This window comes from Mytilus galloprovincialis, chromosome 4, assembly GCF_965363235.1.
Source record: "Mytilus galloprovincialis chromosome 4, xbMytGall1.hap1.1, whole genome shotgun sequence".
Lineage (NCBI taxonomy): Eukaryota > Metazoa > Mollusca > Bivalvia > Mytilida > Mytilidae > Mytilus > Mytilus galloprovincialis.
The window spans coordinates 84,088,396-84,100,782 of NC_134841.1; the positions used below are offsets into that span (position 1 = coordinate 84,088,396).

General features: G+C 32.0%; 2 long non-coding RNA genes across 2 annotated transcripts; both read left to right on the forward strand.

The window, feature by feature from the left end:
* Positions 1–1,874: 1,874 nt before the first annotated feature.
* LOC143073194 (uncharacterized) lies at positions 1,875–11,606 on the forward strand. The gene is made up of 2 exons (XR_012977419.1): positions 1,875–1,930; positions 10,040–11,606. It is a non-coding gene; the product is annotated as an uncharacterized LOC143073194 (long non-coding RNA).
* LOC143073193 (uncharacterized) lies at positions 4,903–6,086 on the forward strand. The gene is made up of 3 exons (XR_012977418.1): positions 4,903–5,030; positions 5,562–5,640; positions 5,897–6,086. It is a non-coding gene; the product is annotated as an uncharacterized LOC143073193 (long non-coding RNA).
* Positions 11,607–12,387: the final 781 nt, after the last annotated feature.

A 12,387-nucleotide genomic window follows, 5' to 3' on the forward strand; every position in this document is an offset into this window, starting at 1 on the left:
ACGGATAATTTTAGCTAGTTTGAAAAATGTATAGCTATGCGGCAAAATTGTAAGCACGATGTTGTCGTTAGCTAAAAATTCCAATGCTGGGCCACACTACATCATTTAGTTTGCAACGGCGACAAATGATTTGCTCTGTGTAGTGCGTTAACCTTATTTAAGTATATTACACCCAATTTACAATAACCCTGACAAATCTCACTACTAGCCTTGCTAATAGACTGCTCGACTATCTTCTCTACTACTTGATTGTCTATTATTGTCATTTGTGTCCCAATGAATTCTTTAGAAAACTATTTAGTAACTCTTCGAATACCAGACTGATAGATAAGTTTTAACGCACTACACATAGCAAATCAGTTCCACATACACATCTTATATCTATATTTATCTTGAAATATTTTTCGCTGCAAGTTTGCTAAAAATATATTACATCTAATCCAAATACTATATATATTCATGTATATATGCTTGTGTTTGGTAGTTCGTTTATTTTCGACATTAAAATTTCAGATACAAATTTTGACAGAAACACTTTCAAGGGTACATATGTCTTTTATATATTTTATAAGCTCATCAATTATGTACTCTATGTACTAGTATTTAAAACAGATATAGTTCATTTTCCTGCTGATAGAGAGTTCATTTTCTTGCTGATCTATTTTCATTGTTTCATAGTTTATTATTATACAAAACAACACCCAAGGGAATCAATCAAACACGAGCTTGAGTTTGTGTTGTGGTCTTAATATTAAAGTAGTTTATTGTATTCTTTTATAAAAATAAATTCTAAAGTTATTTCCCTTTGAACAGTGTGAAAATTCATCCATTCCTATCGTGCAGCTGGAACTACCAATTTTATGTTCATCACGAGAAAAAGGGAATGAAAAACAAGTATACGAGTTAGCGTAGACTTATAAATAACTTCTGCAGTATAAATACAATTTTAGATCAGTATATCATAAATAATCAACCGGTTTTTTTTGCATTTGGCATAAAACTGTTGAAGATCTCTACAATTTCAATTTCTTCGCATTATACAATAAGTTGATATCTTTATACAATATCGATTAATATGCACCAAACTTATTAGGAGTTACTAAATTATTATCAGTTTACTACTAAGTTTCCAGATTTGTTATTTTTCCTTCTGAGAGACAAATCAGCAATGGAATGGGATAAAACAGTAGTCTCGTTATCACAGTCTCTACTTGTTAAGTAAATAATTCAGCATTTCTATAAAAAGAAATAAAAAATTACCGCAATTGAAATGGTTATTCATTCTGTTTTGTACTATTTTTTTACTTTAGGCAATCCTAAGCTAGGTATGCTTTTGACAGATGTTTAAATGACTTCAAGTTTGAACAAACTGTAGGTACAAATTGAATTACAATATATATATCGTCCCTTAGCAATATATCTCTGATGGAATAGATAGCAACGGCGTACTCCTATAACATACGAATTCGCATTGTCTTTTTGAGTTTCGACATTTTTCTTTTTCTTTTTTTTTATTGAATTCAGCCATCTATAAAAAGCAAAACTAAAAATACAATATAAAAACGGTAAACACAAGGACTCGTTTAGTAGATTAAATTTTGCTTATCAATGGTGTTTTTTTTTTTTTTTTTAGTTTTTTTCGTATTACCTGTCTATTTGTATTAAATTATTAACGTTTTTAACATTGGTATAAATATTTCTTTGTTTTCTAGCTATGTGCAGTTTACTATCCATATCCGTATCGTAAAAAACCTTCAAAAAACCCTTGATAAACAAATTTTTAATCTGCTAACCGAGGCCTTGTGAAGCTGAATAGACAGGAATCCGAGTTTTTTTTTTATAGGATTAAAACATTTTGTTGACTTTGACAGTAAGCGTAATCGAGTTGACCCTGTTTTGATTTCAGTTGACATTTCGTACGTGATAACTGGTATGTATAATGTAATTCATTGAACTACTTTTAATTGAAAAACCTGCACCATCAACGAACTTAATGATATAATGACTCCTAAATAGAGAGAAACATGGTTTAATTTAGATATATCAGTTATGTTTTGTACATACTAGCTGTTTGTAATGAAATTTTTGTATTGGATCTTTTTCAAACACACACATTGTCTGACACAAAAACCACATATTGTTTCACCATACAACCAAACATTTAAAAAAGATAAACGCAAAACGCAGGAACACACACGATTATACATCTTTAAAGCACAAACAAGTGAAAATTCAAGAATAAGTAAGTAAGTAAGTTTTATTTAGAGTCGGCATATATATACATAATAACAAGCAAAACATGAGCTCTGGTGAGCTCTTTAACCGACTATCACATAAAAAAATCGTGCAGCATCATGCAAATACTACCAAATACAAATGAAATAAAAATGAACCATGCAAAATAATGAAAGCAAAACTATTTGATTTGTGAGCCTCCAGAGTCAAAGTTCATGTGGCAAGCGCCTCTATGTGCATTGAAACGGGGGAATCAGCAAATCACTTGAAGATCATAAAATATAACAGACTAAAAGCATAAAAACAATAAATAAATAAATAAATATAAGCACCAGCATTTAATGGCAGGTATATTCAATAAATGCATAAAAAGCAGAGCAAAAGGCCATTATAAAAAGAAAGGAAGAAATTTCAGCTTTGAGACAGCACTGGGTGGAAACGACATGAACTGCAGTAGCATTTTTGACCCCCACACCAGGAATTTATATAATTCCTAAACTGGTCAAAAGAAGTCATGAGTCTAGCCTCATTAGGAAGTGAGTTCCATACTTGTGCTGCCTCAAATCTAAAGGATCTTTTACCATAACTCGAGGTTCTAGGTCTAGGTACCTCAGCAGTGTTTACATACCTGAAATTATAAGAATTGTTTTTTATTACAACTAAATCTTGAATAAATAAAGGACATTTTTTTATTAATTATTTTAAAGGTCTCCAAGGCAGTTGAGCGCATTCTACAAGTTTTTAATGATGGAAGGTTTGAAATCGGCAGGAGTGTTTCGTATGAGCTCTGGTGGTCTTCATAAATAAATCGAAGTGCTCGTTCTTGTATTTTTTCTATTTTTCTGGTATTTTGTTCCCCACAGAAATGCCAAGTCAAAGGGCAGTAACTAAAGTTTGACATAATAAAAGAGTAATAAATTGTAAGTTTACTTAGTTTGTTTAGATGTTTCCCAATCTTTTCAAAACATTTAATTGCCTTGCAGCCTTTTTACAAATATTTGAAATATGTAGATTGAAGTTTAATTTAAAATTAATCGTAACTCCAAGTAGTTTAACCTCATCCTCACATGATATAGAAATACCATTCAAATCAAACACAATCTTTTTATCATGTGTTTTTTTGTCAAAAGAGATAGCTTGAAATTTCTCTGGGTTGGCCTGCATTTTATTGGAAGAAAACCACTGTATTAAATAATTGCTGTCTTCCTCAAGAGCAGAAATTACATCTTGTAAGGAATTTCCAGACTTTGACAAAGTATTGTCATCAGCATAATTATATAAAGAACAATTTTTTACAAAAAAGAACAAATCATTAATAAAAATATTAAATAGGATGGGTCCAAGGATGGAACCTTGTGGTACCCCTTTAAATATGTCAAGCATACCACTTAAATTTTGGTTTACTTTCACACACTGTTTTCTTTTTCTTAAATAACTATATAACATATCAAGTGAGGATTTGGAGAGACCATAAGCTTTTAGTTTCAGTAGCAGTAAGTCATGGGGGAGACAGTCAAATGCTTTTGACAAGTCCATAAGGATAGCTGCAAGGTATTTATTTTGATCTAAGGCTAATTTCCAATCTTCAATCACTCTTAATAAAGTTGACTGACATCCAAAACCAGATCTAAAAGCTGCCAAAAAAGGACTGAAGATTTTATCAAAGTACTGAACTAATTGTAATTCTATGGCATTTTCAAAAATTTTTGAAATAGCCGGTAATACACTTACCGGTCTATAATTTCCCTTTTCTAATACACTATTCTTTTTGTGAATAGGTGCAACTTGAGCTTCCTTAAGACGGTCAGGGAAGGTCGATGATGATAAAGATAAATTAACAATATCTGTAAGGGGTTTAACAATAGCAGGTTTATCAAAATGCAGTAATTTAGGTGAGATACCATCTATACCAGTGGCTTTTTTAACATTTATTTTACGTATACGTTTTTCAACAAAGTCTTGATCAATAGGGGAAAAGGTAAAATTGTTTTGATCAAGATCTGGGATATTATCTTTAATGGCCAAAATACTCGGGTGATCATCATCAACCTTTATTTGACTGCTTCCTATATTCTTTGCAACATTTACAAAATATTCATTAAATATCTCACACACCTCCTCCTGTTTTGTAATTAAAACATTATTTTCAGAGAGGACAGTTTCCTTTTGGTGTACATTTCCCTTATTTGTAAAAAAGGTTTCACTGTTGGCCAGAAATCTTTCGATTTCGGGCCTCCAGCACACCTCTCTACAAAATATTGGTTAATGGATTTATTTTTAAGTTTTGTAACATAGTTGCGTTGCCGCCTATATATCTCCCTGTTCTTACTACCACTGAATTTCTGAAATTTATTATACAACATTTTTTTCTTATAGATGGCACTTTTAAGCTCTGCATTCATACACTGTAAAAATAGTGCTTAGAATTTAAACATGTTGCAAGACTTATGTGCTTAGGAAAGTGTTTAATTTCTAAGCATTAAAAACTAAACATGTTTTGGCTCTCAGCACTTCGCACTAAACATGTTTTGGCTCTCAGCACTTTGCAATAAACATGTTGTTGTGCTAAACATGTTTAGCTACATCGTCAAGTATATGAAGCTAAACGTGTTTAAATTCTAAGCACTTTCAATATTTAGACACTTTCCTAAACACGTTTAGCACATTTAGGCAGAAGACGGCATGCATACCACGTGCTAATTTTTGAGCGGGAAGAAGAAACAAAGAACCCGAAGTCAAAGGCCACGCTGTTTACTTCTGACCATAACTGACCGTAACTTAACTGTTTCAGAAAGGTAAGGAGTTATAATTATACTGATTTTTATTTTGTACTGCCAATTTTAAATGATTATTGACAGTTATAAGTATTATGTACAAGTACACTACCGTATAGTCAATGCAGGAGAAGAAAAAGGGGGAACCATCCCACGAAACAAGTGCTTGTAAGAGATTTTAGTGTTCAAACTATCTTGTGTAAAGATAAGAGTTGTTTAATGTTCTATCATGCAAGCTAGCACTTATTATTATATATATATCATTCTACCTCTACAACTAACATTTCGTATGTTCTTGGACAGGAGTTCGTGAGGACAATTTTCATTTGGTACTCCTCGGCAGATTATAATGGAACATGAAGGGAAGCGGAATCTGCCGAGTGCATCATTCGCAAAACCAGTGTCATATCGAGTTCATTGTTTTAGTAAACACTTCCTAAATGCACAATCAACATTTGCTCAAAATAAATAAAAAGATGCTTGTTTTTCTTCAATAGTTATAAGCCGTTGTGCTTTCTTATATTTTTATTGATATGTATTGTTTTATTCTAGATGAGAGAAGTGCAGAGGAAATCATTTGTCTTGACATGCTAAAAGAGGAGATAATGCACAGTAGCAACTATATTGCTAGGTAAGAATCCGAAGTGTATTTGATTTTCAAAATGTCAATATATATTTGATGAAATGAATGATATTAAGCATGAAAAGAAGTTTTATATTAAAAATATCAATTTACTCATCAGTACATTTATGCTTTTATACCACGGTTCTAATGTTGTTATCTTGATCTTAAATCATGCATTTACTATTTGGTGTTGTAGTTCGTATACTTATATTTTTAGATTAATTCTACTTAGTTGCTTATCAATATTTTTCTATTTTTATAGGCCAGTGACCAGCAGTTGGGTACTAAGAAAGGAGAAGCTCTTATTGACTTGTAAAATGAAAACAGGACATTTTCAAATTGTTTTGATTGTCAATATTATGTATATGTACGTTGCTATGAATTTATGATTTTATGAGTTTATATTTGATTGTGTTCAATGATTAACTGGAAATAAACAATTACATAAATTCCTTTGTTTCATATCTTGTAATTTTGTTTTTAATCCTAGAATTAGTATAATAATAATTTCATTTCAAAAGTTCTAGACTGTTTAATGAATATTTTAAATGAAGAAAAAATGCAATAGTCGAATGTTGACAATTGAATTAAAGAAAATACTCATTCAGATTGAAAAGGTATTAGTCACAATCAATTTGAATTGGAAATTCAAGTTTCTTAGTTTGATGCGTTTGGCTCCTTTGTGATGGTATGAACACATGTAGTATTGAAAGCTATCATACGTTTTACAGTCTAGTCTTCCGGAATATTAGTTTATTTGGGGTCTAATGAAGTAACGGCTTATCGCACTAAAACGATAAACATGTTTCTTTACGACCCTTTATGGTCTAAACATGTTTACATTCAAAACACTTCACAGCTAAACGTGTTTCCTGACAAAACACTTCAGAACTTAACATGTTTCCAGATACAACACTTTACAACTAAACATGTTTACAGTCTAAGCACATTTTAGCAAAACATGTTTCTAGTCTAAACACTTTACATCTAAACATTTTACAGTCTAAGCACTTTATAGCTTGACACGTTTAGGCTGTTAGCACATTAAATATTAAACATGTTTAGATTTAAAACATGTCAAAAATCGGTTTCACAAATGTGTTTAGGAAAGTGTTTAGGCTCTAAACACAATTTTTAGAGTGTATATGGTACCTGATTTGGAAAAATTTTCCTTTCCTTAAAAGGTGCGTGTTTGTCAGCTACCTCAATGAAACTTTTGCTAAAATTATCATATGCTGTATTTACATTATCAAATTCAGATATATCAAAATACTGATTTTCTAAATCATTTAAAAAAAGAATAGATGAAGCAAGGTTCATCTGAAAGAATTAACAAATATTGTCTTGTTCTATTCCGAGTACAGACAACCTGTAAAATCTGTGAAAGTTTTAAAGCATAGCTGGACCTAGATATAAAAAAGTTAACTTTAAAAATGTACCTGGATTTTGTTGTGCATTTTGTTCAGTCTGAAGAAGATGGCAAAAAAAGATAACACACAATTTCATTGTTTGGAGTTGTATATTGTCCATTTTAACTAAAGCAATATCCATGTTATGAGACGTGCTTCTCGAACCTCTTTCTCAACTTACTTTATTTGCAGGAATGAAAAAACAAAACAAAATCTAGTTAAATTTTAAACATTCTTAAATGTATTTAAATTTCATTTATCGAGGTTCAGCCATGCTCAAATTTCCAGGTGCACATAACAAAATGTGTCTGTACTCGGGAGTAAAATTTGTGGTGTAAATACGGCCAAATCTACGAAAAGGTTATGATGAACCTTAATTGCAATGCATTGAGTATATATAAAAGGAGTTCGATCCTTCAAAGTCATTTAAATAAATTTAAATAATCTGTTTGTACATAAGCATTCAACAGAATTGAAAAAATAAGTTATATTTTTATTTCAGTATCGAAAATACATATGCAAATAGATATAGGAAGATGTGATGTGAGTGCCAATGAAACAACTCTCTATCCAAATAACAATTTTAAAAAAGGAAACCATTATAGGTCAATGTACGGCCTTCAACATGGAGCCTTGGCTCACACCGAACAACAAGCTATAAAAGGCCCCAAAATTACTAGTGTAAAACCATTTAAACGGGAAAACCAACGGTCTAATCTATATCAAATAAAAAAACGAGAAACGAGAAACACGTATAAATTACATAAACAAACGACAACTACTGTACATCAGATTCCTGACTTAGGACAGGTGCAAACATTTGCAGCGGGATTAAACGTTTTAATGGATCCAAACCTTCTCCCTTTTTCTGAAACAATAGCATAACATCACAACATAGAAAAACACACGATAAAATATGTTTTGCTTTTTTCCCTTATCCCCAATCACGCACACAATTTTTTAATTTTCCAAGAGTAAGTTGTGGCACATTTATACGTACACTTTTAGTTATGTTTTAAACGCCAAACGGGTCTTACACACTCTAAGGGCAGCAGTTTACACCTGAAGTTATGCATATAGAAGTAAACATCATGCCAATCTCTTGCAGAACGTAAATATTCTTGCAACTGAAATTTAATATTGTTAAAGGAAAGAAATCACAACACAAATTACCATTGAACATTGTGTGATCTATTCCAAAACAGTCAGACCATCCATCCGATAAAGCATCTATGTCATCCTAATTCATACATTATTAAATTATTAAAGATTATTGTTCTTACAGAAAATATTATGTAATTGTAATGTAATAGAATACAATAGTTGAATCTTTCTTTGAGGCATATTAAATTATATGGTACTAGGCAAATATTTATCAGCAAGGAATAAATCAAATGAGCAACCAAACGACAAACTTTACATATTTATCTCTGGACATTTCTAATTTAAACGGGAAGTATATTTAACTTATTAAAAGATTTTGAAAATTAGATATTCAATTTGTGATTTATTTTAGAAAAATTAGGCACTGATTTATCATTTTTAGCTCACCTGGCCCGAAGTGAGCTTTTGTCATCACTTTGCGTCCGTCGACGTCGTCCGTCGTTAGCTTTTACAGAAATCTTCTCTTCTGAAACTACAGGGCAAAATTAAACCAAACTTGGCCTCTAAAACTACTGGTCCAAATTTAACCATACTTGGTCTTAATCATCATTGAGGTATCTAGTTTTAAAAATGTGTGCAGTGACCCTGCCAACCAACCAAGATGGCCGCCATGGCTTAAAATAGAACATGGGGGTAAAATGTAGATTTTGGCTTATAGCTCTGAAACCAAAACATTAAGAGCAATTCAGACATGGCATTAAATTGTTTTGCAAGTCAAGATCTATCTGACCTAAAATTTTAAGATGAATCCGACAAATGGTTGTTGAGTTGCTGCCCCTGAATTGGAAGTTTTTAAGGAAATTTTGCTGTTTTTGGTTATTATCTTGAATATTATTATAGATAAAGATAAACTGTAAACAGCAATAATGTTCAGCAAACAGTGATATTGTTTGCCTGAAATTACTGGAGAATGAAGGCTTTTTCCCCTGGAGAAGAATCCCAATTTAAAAAAAAAATGGCTTGAAATTTTTCCCAAAAAGACAACTTATTTCCCAAACAGTGCAGTCTCAGTAGTAATTGTGCATGAATACAAACTGAGAAACACTCATTTAAACATTTTTCATTCCTAAAATGACTATATGTGCAGATTTGAGGGTATTTTTGTGTATCATCACTGACAATAAGATGTCTTATTTCAAATTAGGGGTTTACCTCTTGAAAGGGGGTCTGCTAATTGAAGTCCCAGTCAAATTCATGGTTTATTTTAAATTTCCCAATTTGATAAAAATGACGCATATTTTCCCAATAAAAAAGGGTAGAGGTAGTTTTGAAAAAAGCCAACAATATCACTGGCAAAGTAAGATCCACAAATTAGTCAACATGACCAAAAAGGTCAGTTGACCCCTTAAGGATTTATTGCCCTTTATAGTCAATTTTTAATAATTTTGTAAATTTTTGTAACTTTTAACAAAATATTTTCCTCTGTAACTAATGGGCCAAGTTCATTATAAATTGAGATAATTGTAAGAAGCAAGAATGTTCAGTAAAGTCAGATCTACAAACACATCACCATCACCAAAACACAATTTTGTCATCAATCCATCTGTGTCCTTTGTTTTATATGCACATTGACCGAGGTGAGCGACACAGGCTCATAAGAGCTTCTAGTTTACCTATAAGAAGGTCCAATGAACACACCATAACAGATAATAGGGTTCATAATTAGGTTCATAATTAGTTTACAAAGTTGTTACTTTAGAACTAAACCCGATAATTTCCATTGAATTCAATTGAATGTATACTATCGTATATAGTAGGTATAGCTACATTGTACACGACACATGGTGTGGTGCCATATAATTGTTTTTAATACAGAATGCGTTTTGTTTTAGAATTTAGAATATTCTAATCTTGAAGATGGAAACGAAAGAAGAAATTATTCACACCCGTCTTGGACAATATATCCTAAGCTGTCCATTTTGTAACCGAGGTTTCTCTAGACGTGCCGATTTGTACAATCATAAACTATGTATGCGTTTGACCAATTGCATGGACATGAATAACAATGATGGTAAACCGCATGTTAATGTGACCACCAGGAAACTTGAAATGTTTTCATGTCCGATCTGCGGAGAATTGTTTAATCGTTGGTCAGTGTTTTGTCGCCATACATCGTTCCATACCTATTTTTCTGCTATTCAGGAATCGCATGGCCATCGAGCAATCAATAGACCTGCATTTGTCATTGGGAACAGAAATGAAAAAGTCCATGGTGAGTCACCAAAGGAAAATGTAACAGAGGACTCTGAAAATAGTCAAATCCTAAATATAAAATCAGAAAATGGGATAAAACAGAATCATCAAAAAGATATGGACGACCCGAAAAAAAATAAATACAAGAAGGAAACTAATAAGAAAAAATACTGTGTACCTTCAGCTGGTAAAAACAGACGAACAACAACCAAAAAAGCACGTGTTATATGCAAAATCTGTTATCGTACTGTTAGCGGTCGGAGTAACTTGGCCGCACATTTGCGCATTCATTCCAACCAAAGACCCTACAAATGCAAATATTGCAACTATAGATTTAAGCAACTGAGTCATGTAAAGAACCACGAAAGACTTCATAGTGGGGAAACACCTTGGCAATGTTCTCTTTGTGGAAAGAAGTTTCATCAAAAGTCCAATTTAGATTACCACATGAACAATAACCACTAATCATTTATTGAAAAATACAATTTTTGTCCGTACATGATACTGGTGTAAGATCGTGTGATTTGAATTGTTCGATAGATAAAATCTCCCTATTTCTTTTCTTTCGTACGTTTTTTTAAAATTACGTTCGCATTAGTAACTTATCAATTACTGCCGGACATTCACCTCCCTCTTTGAAAATGTATGAAAATCCAGAGGCACTCGGTTAGTGGATATATTTTTTAATGATCTTCCAAACATGAAGTTATCGCCTGAAGTGTAAAAAATAGATGAAAATGTTATCTTTAAATTGTAATTTGAAGAGATTTCTTTGCAGTGTGGTTTTGTTTGCATATATGCGTCCGTATATATTTGCAGGTAGTTTTTTTTTTGTCAGCAGAACATCTAGTGGCAAATATTTGCACTAAATTAAAGATAGGTTATCTAAATCGGGATGTTCTTTGTTTAAATACACAGAAACATTCGTGCAGGGTATGAGTTGTGATCTCTTTGCACGTCTTTGCAAGATATAATTTCTGCCTGATTTGATATCAGCATGAATAAACACGAACTATTTTACACTGGACATTAAGCAAGCAACAATCAACTCTGAAATTAACATTATTTATAGATAACACAAAACTCACAGTGTGATGGAGCAGATTGTAACCATGAGAAATCAGTGAAAAGCTGAGTTCATTCTTCGTATTTTTGAAGTGTTTGTGGTGCTTAAACCTTTTTTTGTTATTAAATTTAATGTTTTGAGTGCTGTGTTTTGTCTTTTCGTCACCACGATGTTATCTTCTAAATTTGATCTGTATTTTTTAGAACGTACTTTCTGAGTTTCAAAATCTCCTTACGCGTTCTTTAATAATATAAGAAAGTAATATTCCCTTCCGAAATAAATCATATACTGATTGAGAGTTAATGTCCGAGTTCAGTTGTCCGACATGAACAGTGACATTAAACCTAATTACAGCAGCCTTCTTTCAAGTTGTCTCATTGGCACTCATACCACATCTTCTTATATCTATCTTCCAACATACAAAGTCAAAAATTGTGTTGTTGGATTCGCTCGTTATAGATGAGTCTTTTGAAGGTGAAACTCCAGTCTGGCGTACAAAATTATAAGCCTGGTATCTTTGATAACTTTTTTTATTACACATCTCTTTTTGATTCTTTTAAAAGATGTATACTAGTAGTGATTTTTTTCTCTCGAGTCTGCGAGCAGAAATCGGAGTCAAAACACGGCATGTAATGAGCTGCCATATTTGTTTAATTATAACCGACAGAGAGAGAAGAAAAAATGACGATTATACGATATATTTGCGTCAAAAATGATAAAATCGTGCACAAAAGACTAAGATAATATATATATTTGCGAAAGCAAATTTACAGATCTAACATTGTTGGGTTGATGTTTAGACGAGTTGTATATATATAGATTATTACATTGATACAAGTGGATTATCGGATTTATCCAATCGAGATAGTTAAATTATCAATTTTAAAGCTCTACTGTGATAGTCGAGTTGACATATTTATA